This window comes from Protopterus annectens, chromosome 2.part0, assembly GCF_019279795.1.
Source record: "Protopterus annectens isolate FY-2018-M chromosome 2.part0, PAN1.0, whole genome shotgun sequence".
Classification (NCBI taxonomy): Eukaryota; Metazoa; Chordata; order Ceratodontiformes; family Protopteridae; genus Protopterus; species Protopterus annectens.
The window spans coordinates 306900261-306911038 of NC_056728.1; the positions used below are offsets into that span (position 1 = coordinate 306900261).

Consider the following 10778-nt stretch of genomic DNA (forward strand, 5'->3'; position numbering starts at 1 on the left):
TTAATATTTTCCAACACAATTTTCATTCTCCCTTTTTTTTTACCTCCTGTTTTAATCTGTAAGAACTTTTGAGTCCTGTTTTCAGCAACTCCTACCAATATCATTTGTAAAATTCTTTAAATATTTACTGTTGGTGTTTTTTTCCAAGTTGTATTGCAGTGAAATAAAATTTATCATGCTTTTATTTTGAAGTGTCTTTGAAATGTACCATCTCTGAAATAGTCTCTGTTCAAATTTGTTAATATTGTAAATCTTTATACCCAAGTAATTGTTTCATCTAAATTTCTATGTGGAGTTTTTCTCTCCGGGTCACTGCTGAAAAGGATATACCCAGTTGGAGAGCCTTGATAAACAAAGATGACAAACAAACAAATAAATTATGGTCTTTTGTTGTCAACTGAAGCAGAAAAAAAAGAAAACATGATGAGAAGAGAATTTCATATTGCAACAGTACAGGTACAAAAGAACAGTATCCGTGCAAAGTAAATACATGAAGAGTAGACATGCTATAATATAAGAAGCAAAGCTGCACAATTGTTTATAGGGTCATAAGTGTGTACTAGGCTAATGGCCTTGGAGCTTTTACAAGCCTAGCCCATAGAAGTGCCCTGGCATCATGCCGCCCAATGCTAGTTCCCAGTGCCTCTATCAAGTAGCCACTGGAGTGAGCCCCGGGGTGAACTTTCTATTTCCCATCCACTCATCAAGATTTCTCTTGAAGAGGATCAATGAGGTGCTCTGCTTGACATGTATGGGAAGTGTATTCGAGAGCATGGGGAGTCTTTGGGTTATGAACCTGCCCCTCCAGCATGTTCGGTAATGAGGTTGAGGTCTCATGTGGTGTGGAGGGATTGGGATTTCTTTAGATGCAGCATTTCTCCGTGTCTGTCTGTAGAACAAATATAGTTATTATAGGATTCACACTGAGTCATAAGAGAGAAACAGTTAAGGCAGGGCTGTAGCCTGAGGGGGAAAAGCTGGCAAAAGAGAAATGAAATGTTCTGCTATTCATAGGTTCATAGGTTTATACTAGGCTATCTGCCCTAAGGCATTTATAAGCCTAGCCCAAAGTTTTGTGGCTTACGCCACCCCTTATGTTAAAAATACTGTGCCCATTAGTTTGTTGTGCCTCTGTCCAGCAGTGACACAGAGATGATTCCCGGGGTAAACCTACAATCTCCCATCCACCGGTCAAGATTTCTCTTGAACAGAGTCAGCGAGGTGCTCTGCCTCACATGGACCGGGATTTTATTCCACAGCATAGGGAGTCTCTGGGTGACAAATCTATCCCTCCAGCATGTCCTATTTATATCCGTGCTAAGGTTTAAGTCGCTTGCTCTAGTGGATCTGGTAGATTTGTGCTGTTACTAAAGAAAGCCTGTTTTTGCTGGGTAGGTTGGCTCCGCTGGTCCACTCTCAAGGACAATAAGTCTGTATGTACTGACATAGAAGGTAATGGAATAAATTCTAAGTAAATTAATATATTAATTGTAATGGGGTTTTGTAAGTGCTAGATCTTGTTATTGGATTCAGGGTAAAGTTTCAGTGGTGTGGCAGATGGAATTCAGTGCCCTGGTGTGTTGGGTTGATGCTGACTTGGCAGTTATCACCAGTTTCAGATCAGCTTTTCAGATTGTTCTAATTTAACCTTTAGCTAATGAACTGTAGCAGATGTCCTCCTTTAGATCACTTTTGGTATATTCCAAACTGTTGAGTTAGGGTTATCTCACCAAATAACCTGGACATCTGGCTTGGGTACCAAAGCCAAAACTTTTCATAGAGCCATACATCACTGTATGGCCTAAGCCCATGGGTGTAAGAGTACATAAATAGTACACAAATAATAGTATAATAGTATAGTTTTATACATAATAGTATAAAAATAAACCATTTCTAACACAACCTGCTAGGATAATTGCTCAAACTCACCTCCTCTGCACACTATTTTATGCCTCACCCATTCTCACCAACTTCCACAAAACCAAAATTGCCAAACTCGGCACCTGTTGCAATCAAATTGCAAAATTTGCTACTGGTAGTCCCTACTGAGCCCACCACTGCCATTCCCTAAAACAACTTGGCTGGTTTGAATTCCCTAATCTCCTAAACTATCATTTCCTTTCCTTTGCCCACAGTCTCCTACTCCCAGACAAAACTTCAGCTCTGGCCAATCTACTAGAACTACAAGCTAAAACTAGACAACTTTGCTGTAGCGACAAAAAATGAATCAAGGTCACCAAGACCAACAACACATCAGGGGACTCCCTCTTTCCTAACTACGTAGGCAAAATTTGGAACACCCTGCCTACTGCTATTACCTCAGCAGGCTCAAAGGTTACATTTAAAAGACTCCTGAAAGAACACCTAAAGCACATGTTCCGCACCTGACTGATCTGCCCCCCACCTCTCCCCTTACTCTTGCCCTCTGACTTCAGCTTCATCACCAAACGAATGCAACTTCTCTAGCTTCCTTCCAGTTCCACCTCTAATTCTAACCCCTTAGTCAATACCCATATGTGACTGCTAGAACACTCTATCCACTAAACTTTTCTCTACACCTCTACTCTTACTTTATACTTACATCTCCTGTTTTTCTTACTTAACCTGTTATCCAGTTTCCCATCTCTCTCTTCTCCTGCTTCTATACTCCCTACTATGTCTAATCGTTGCTCTCTTTGTTGCTATACTCCCTACTGTGGCTAACTTGTTCACAAGTCAACTGTATAAAGCAAAAAATGCAACTGCTACTAACAATGTTCACCATTATGTAATGCCCCCACCTAAAACTGTAAAAGATGTGTTCAGTCTATGTAAATATGTTAAATCTTAAGCTTCAGTGCTATGTTTACTAGTCAGTGTTAAGTTTGGTACTATCTATGTAAATTTGCATTAAGCTTGAATGCTATGTTACTAGTCAGTTTAGTACTATCTATGTAAGTTTGAATGTTTCTGTATACACCTTATATTTTGCTTAAAATTTAACTGTGGAGCATTTCTTCCCAGCCTTCCACTGAAAATGGACATGCAACCATCAGACTTTCCCAGTCAACAAATGTAAAATAAATAAATAAAATGCACAAGAACTTCAGACTATCTGGTTGCCTGTCTGGACATGACCCTCACACCCTTCGGTCAGTTCTGTGTGTGGTTTTTGGTATTGTTGATTTTTACTGGTTCAGATAAGTGCCTTTTCCTAATAGTGTTGGTATTTTGTATTTTATTAGATGTCAATTTGGAGGGAAAGTGTGATTGGAGTAGGCAGATTCCCTACAAGGATCTCCTGCCCCAGTGCCTTTTCTGTTCAGGTGCCGAGCAAAGCTATAAGAACTGCACCATTTGCCAGTCATTCATACCTAAAACCTTAAGTATGAGAGACTCATCTCTTGACAATTACATGGAAACCCAGTGCCTTAAGGGCATCATCCAAGCTAAGATAGCACACCCTTCCAGCCCTGATGTCCTGCTTATCCAAAGGAGTTATTGTTCAAGAGGCCTAGGCCTGAGATTATGTCTACACATTTAGATTTGGATGCATCTTCTGGAACCCAGAGTAAGCCTGACTTCTCAGATGCTCACTACCGTGACCCTGCTGGAGGCCAGTATGGTGTTGGATGTATGCACATCCAAAACAACTCATCTTATTAATGCTGCTGAGAAGGGGGAACCCCAGCTAACCATTTCTGAAGGGCCTGAAGATGTTCCACAAATATTAGTAAGAGAAGAGATACCTGGATCACTTATTGAGGTGTGTCAGGGATGGGAGCCACTGTTTCTTGTAAAAGTGGATGTTACTCCGAAAAGGGAAAAAAAACAGAAAAAACAAACCTGTTTTCTCTTCTTGGATGTCTAGACAAAAATAATTGATGGGTGTTTCTCAAGGTCTGTTCAAGGCATTTAGGGACCTCAAACCACCATTGTTTGTCTCCAGTGCTCCTGCTGCCCCCTCACAAGAGACATTTAGAAGATTAGGAGAGTCTGATTCTGATGAACACGGTCTGGGCTACTATTCTCAGATCCTGTCACCAGGCTAAGTGCCCTCAGATGATGAAGACTCCCTTTCCCTGATTCTTCTATAGATGAAGCTTCATTTGGAGAAACAGTCTCAAACCCAATGAAGCATTTTGAATGGAAATCTAAACAAATTTCAGACATGCAAAAAGGTATTCTAATCTATTAGAGGTAGACACTGCCACGCCTGCTTCAATCTCTCTGTCCTAGAGGCCTCTGTAGATGCCTTTGCCTCAACTTTTACCACTCCTGACTCCCAGCCACTAGCCCCTGAAAGGCCTGATAGATTTTACAAAGTTCCTGAAGATCTGAAGTTTTTGTACAAGAACCTTTTAGGAGAGCCACCTGTTTTTTTTGTTTTTTTTCCATTTCTACGGATAAGCCCTCCAAACTCTTAACTGCTAACCAATGCCCTTCCCTTTGCTATACATAGCTGAGCAATGGATAGTTTAGGGGAAAAAATTGTACTCCTCTTCCACTCTAGCTTTCATAGCCCTGAACTATCAGACACAAATGACTACATATTTACTGTCTGTTTTGGGAAATTTAAGTAAAACATTGGCCTTTATATAAGGGACAGGCATTAAGGGGCAGGCCATGTCCATGGTGGCTTAGGCCTCACAGGAGACTAGACACAGCATCAAATACAGGTATGATGCAATGGAAGCTTCCTCCAGAGCAGCTGCAACTGGTTCTTTTCCCAGAAGGTATGCATGGCTTCACTCTCAGTCTTTACATGAGGACATCAAAGCTAAGCTACTAGATTCTTCTTTGAAAAGGGATCTTTTATTTGGCCCTGATGCAGCCAACTTATTTAAAGTTCTACAAAAGACAAGGGAAGATTATGAAGGATTGCAAATAAAATTTCCTCACTTCTTTTCCCAGATACCAAATAAACTACCCTACAAAACCCACCTCCTTCTCTTGCAGGGAATTTAGGCCCCCTCAGAAGGCCAAGAAAATGCCTAACAGGAGATTTTAAGATTAAATCAGTGAAGGATTTAAAATCTGGGAGGCATTCCTACCCAGACAAATCAGCCTGACTCCCCTTTTATCTCTCTAACCTCCTCAATCCATCCCTCCCCTGTCCAAAAGTTTTGCTTCCATCTATGGAGAATTGGCAACTCATAACCACAGACGATTGGGTTCTTTTCATTATCAAACATGTTCACAGAATGGATTGGAAAGAAATTCCGTTCAAGGGCATTTCCATTCCACATCCAATCAGGTAAAGATCCTACCTCCTGTCATTCAAATCTGCTTGACCCAGGCACAATAGAAACTGTGCAGCAACATCATGTGGGGAAAAAGGTTCTAATCCCGACTTTTCTTGTGCCAAGAAAAGGAGGAGAATAGAGCCCTATACTGCTTTTGTCCCTTCTCAACACTTTCCATAAGGTCCCCTCATTCACAATGCTGTCAGTCCACACTCTTCTGACCTTCATCTTACTGCAGGCTTTTCTGGTCTTCTTGTATCTGAAAGACACCTACCTTCACATCCTGATTCACCCTTTCGTTTATTTCTGAGATTTTTAGCTTGTTCATCATACTTTCAGTTCTTTACTTTGCCTTTTGGACTTTCTACAGCCCCTGGAATGTTTGCAAAGTGTCTTCTACAAGTCGTAGGCTTCTGCAGGGCTCGGGGAATTAAAATATTCCCATTCTTGGACAACCTTCTAATACAGGCACCCTCCAACAGACCCTTTTACTTCATCTTGTCCCTCCTTTAGAGTCTAAATGTCACAATCAGCTTCAAAAAATTTACATTGGAACCCACCCAATACATATTTTTTTTGGGGGGAGGGGGGCTGTAGGCTAGACACTAAACTCATGCAGGCCTTTCTACATTTAGACACTTTAAAGATTATTTCCAGCTACTTCAGTCTCTTCTACCCCTTTAAACTTGCAGTGCAAGATGAATTCTCAGGACAGTGGGATTTATGGATGCAACCATACCTATGTTTCCCTTTGCCAGGCTACATATGAGAAAGATACACTGGTATCTGAAATCCATCTGATCCCAGGATTCTCGTGCTCTGGACACTCAAGATTCCTTGTCTTCCCTGCTTAAAGATAGTAATGCAGTTGTGGATGTCACAGGTTAACCTCAAGCCAGATCTACCTTTCAAAGTGCAGATACCACAATAGGAGTTGCACACAGATGCTTCAGACGTTGCATGGGAGATATGGACAAGCTCCCCAAGAATCCAGGGCCAATGGATACCAAATTAAAAGTCAGAGCACATCAACCTGAAGTAGATGCAGGCCCTAATTCAGCCCTACAGATCTTCCCAACACTTCTAGGCCCTAGGCTCCCTCAGAACTTTCACTGACAGCACTACAGTCATGTGGTGCATAAACAACCAGGGGGAAACAAGATCTTCTCAACTATGCACGGTAGCTCTTATGACTTGTAAACAAGCCAGAAAATCAGACATGTCCCTCCAAGCTGTTTACATTCCCTCACAGGACAGCGTCCTCACAGATTTTCTAAGCAGATCAATGAAAGACCCTCCCAAATGGATGCTGAACATGGAGATTTTCTTAGACATAGTCCACAAATGTAGTATCCCACAGACTTGCCTCCATCCATAGCAAACAGCTACTCTGCTTTTGCTCCAGGACTACTTGTATTCAAGCATGGAAAACAGATGCCATGTCCTTTCCTTGGAAAGGGAGGTTCCTTTATGCCTTCCCTCCACTTCAACTTTTCTCTAAGTTCTTGCTAAAGATCCAGAGAGGAAAACTGAAGATCTTACTGGTGACTCCTTTTTTGCCAAGGCAGCATTGGTTCCCCCTTCTCTACCACTTAGCCAGGGGTCATCACCACAAGTTACCTCATAGAGTGGACTTGCGCACATAGCACAAGGGATGACTTCTTCACCCCAGCCTATCTTCTGTGAACCTAACACTGTTGATGATAGGATTCCGATCCCTTTTGGGCACCAGTTTGTGCTTCTGATCCCTTTTGGACACCAATTTTTGCAACAGGTTCTCCAGGGGGCAAGAATACCTACTACTAGGAAATCGTATACATCTAAATGGGAATGATTTTCAATTTGGTGTCATGCTAATGAACAGGACTTAAGAGCTACTCTGGCATATTCTTCAGTCAAAGCACATTTTTGCCCATTTTTGCATGCTTAACTCTAGAACCCCCCCCCCCCTTCTTTCCAGGCTAGAAGTAAAACAGTTTATAAAAGGTGTCCTCCACTTAAAACCAAGAAGAAAAGTATGATTACTGCAGAGGCTCAAATTCGCAGTTCCAGCAGGAAATAATCTGAAAAAACACTCGAGCTGTTGAAACATGTGGTTTTAGTGCTTTCATTTTAATAAATGCGAAACTTCTTCAGCTGTGACATTTTTTCTGAAGAAGATTTGCATTTATTTAAATGAAAGTGCTAAAACCCAACATTTCAACAGCTTTTGAGTGTTTTTTGAGATTGTTTCCTGCTGGAACTATGAGCTGGAGCCTCTGCAGTAACATACTTTTCTTCCTGGTTTGTAAACTTTGTTTTGGCTCCACGTAACACCATCTAGGAGAGCTATTCCACTTTCTTCGGACCTCAACATTGTCTTTAAAGAAACTCACTCTTCCCCCTTTTGAACCAGCTGCTTCTGTCTCTCTCAGATTTTGTACTTGGAAAACCATACTTCTGTTAGCTCTTACTTGAGCTAGAAGAGTCTGTGAGGTACAAGTCCTGATGGCAGCCCTCTCCCTTCATAAGGGCAAAATGTCTATAAGCACCACCCCCTCATCTGTACCTAAAATGGTCAATGAGCTCTCTCTCAATCAGGTCATAAACCTCTCTACTTTCTTTCCTAATCCACAGAATTAAGAAGATAGAGAATTCTACACTCCTGAATGTTCACAGGTAGCTCAGATTTTACATGGAAAAGACAAAATCAGTCTGCAAGACTGACAATTTAGTTTCCTTCCAAGAAGCCAAGCTGGGTACCCCAGTCTCTAAACAAAGAATTGTTAACTGGATTTCTAAATCCATTTTCTTTTGTTACAGTCCCCATGGGAAATATTTGTTTTGGTCAGTCAAAGCCAACCGTACCACAGCAGTGGCTTCATCTGCAGCCTTTTATCCAAGGGGATAGACCTGAGAGCCATCCTAGAAGCAGCTACTTGGTCTTCTTTACATACCTTTACCAAACATTAACAGGGTAGGTGCTTTCTCTAGATCCAGAGCTGCCTTTGCCAAATCAGTCCTCTCTGGGTTGGTTGACTGCTCTGCTACCCTCAACACTTGCTAAGCTCTGGAAATCGCCCAACAGTTTGGAATACTGCAGAAGTGACTCAAGGAAGGACATAGTACAGTTATGTAAGAACTTACCATAACAGTAGATGTCTTACTAATCACTGCTGTGGTATTTCCTCCCAACCTGCCATTCCCCATATCTATCTACTTTCTTCTCATGGACTGAAGGGGGCCATTTTCTGCCTTCCGCCATCATAGCTGACCGTTATTTTCTAATATCCTCAGGTGTCTACAGGTTTCCTGGCTTTGAGATGATTTGAGGTTTTTCATTGTACATCCACTTATGTACCATTACGTCCACAGTCTTTGGCCATATGTCAGATGTATGGCAAAAGTATGGAAAGCTTTTGCTTTGGTACCCAAGGAGGACATCCAGGTTATTTGATGAGGTAACCTCTAATCCAACAATTTTCAATACTACAGCAATGGTCAGTAGGGCATCTACTGTCATTTTAAGTTGCACAACTGTAATTTATTGCAATTTCTTTCCCACAAAATTCTGAAGTCTGTTTTCAGGATCCTTTCTGGACATAATTAGGCAGTAATAAAAGCATAGATCTTGAGGCAGCACTAAACATAATTAAAAGTGTAGGACAAAAATAAAGCCACATTTAAGTGGTCATCTCATTTAGTGATCAATTCTTGCTGATTTGAAAATGTTTTGACTTAAGAAAGGCGGTGATCAGGCAGTTTCAGAAATGTATATGGAAGTGGAGATCAGAGACTACCACCTCAAGTAGAGGAAAGAAAAAAAGACATGTTTTTTTCTCTTTATTTAAGGGAATTGATACTAATGAGTTTGGCACTGTTGCTGTTAATTTAAGGATCATTTAACATGGGAGAAATTGGCAGTCCCAGGTGGAGAGAGTAATTTTGAAAGTCTGGGCCCAAATGGGCTGGGAAACTGAAGAGAGTTGATGAAAAGGTTATATATTTCTGTTGCTGTTAAAACCACATTTTTGATTTGCAGAGGGCATTCTTTAATGGTACCAGTAAAATGTTTGTGGTGTCATTGATTTGCTCACTGTCACTGGGAGATAGAATTCTCAGTAGTATTTTGAGCAAATGTCTAGAACATGTGGAAACTATTTTGATTTATCCTGGAAAAAGTTACCATTTGCAGAGTATAGTTTACTTTGTTTTTAACAATTGATCGTGTTTGGGCATCAGACAGTGCCACTACAGAGATCTCTGAGACAGGTGAGTTGGACAGCACAGATAAATGTACTATTCTAAGTGACAGAATTGCAGTGAACTGATCTGAAGTTATTTACATAATAAATAATTTATGGCTTAATTTCTGGATATTTTATCCGAGCAGGCACAGTGAGACATAATTCGTTAAAGGTGTCCCTTATTCTAGGAGCTTACCAAACTATATACCTTGCTTTGAATTGATATACACTAGGCTGGAAAGCTGATGTGTGTGTGGCAGAGCAAAGCTTTCTGTCATCACTAAGTGACATATTTTTGCTCTTCTTGGTTGCATTTTCTTGCCAACAGCCATTTAACTGTCCCCTGCAAGTACTCAAACTTTGTTTCCTCCCAGACTTCTCCTGATAGGTTAGTATGCTTTACTGAGACTGAATAAATTGATTTACAAAGCAGTTAAATTTAGTTTCTTGTCTGTCATGTAACTATCATGTGCCTGCTACGCGTAACATGTGAAGGACACTGTTCTGTTTGCAGTTGTTTTACATGCAAATTTAGAATATGACCTATAATATGAATGTGTCTGTTATGAAGGATGTTGTAACATGGCAATACCAGAAGAATTTGAAACTAATAATTCTAAATGAGCTCTTGAAATAACTGCACTGTATAGGGAGTGTGTTAACTTGTTTGTGAAACTTCTGTTGAGCTTTTGCATAGTCATCTCTGATGTCTTCTAAATCAAAATTGTATAATGCATACAAATCATTCAAAACTACAACCATTCAAATCTGTTGGCACATGAAGGTGACTAATGATACACTCACACGTAACATTTTTGTGAGTTGTATACACACATATACTACTGCTGCCGTGTCTGCTTTGCTGTGCCTGTCGTCACTCTTTGCAGAAATTACAGTTAAATACCAACAGTGTGTATGCATTTCTTACATTATGGCTGTGTACCACCACAGTACCAGTTCAGATATTCTTGCAGCTGTTAAGGTCAAGATATGTGACTATGTAATGCAGACTGGATATCAGGTTGCATAAAGTAAGAGACTGAGAACTGCCACTGGTCATCTGCATTACAAGGCAACCATAGCATAATATCATTAAAGTCAGACTTTGGGGCAGGAGGGTTAAAGCAGCAAGATCTGTTCTGGATCTCTTCTAGTATTATATGAAATTATCCCTGTTTCCAGAGAGGAGGAGACTTGTTATGATACTCACCTTTTAGTTACTAATACACTGACTACATTCAGTTCATTTAAGAAATCATGATATCATCTGTGGCTTCTTAAATGAATGTTGGTATTGCACTCATGCCCCATCAGCAAAATTTTTTTT

General features: G+C 40.6%; 1 protein-coding gene across 1 annotated transcript in view; it reads left to right on the forward strand.

Moving 5' to 3' along the window:
- The window catches only part of GRAMD2B (GRAM domain containing 2B), a 1158381-nt gene that overhangs the window by 460710 nt on the left and 686893 nt on the right, over nt 1-10778 (forward strand). The window lies entirely within an intron of this gene.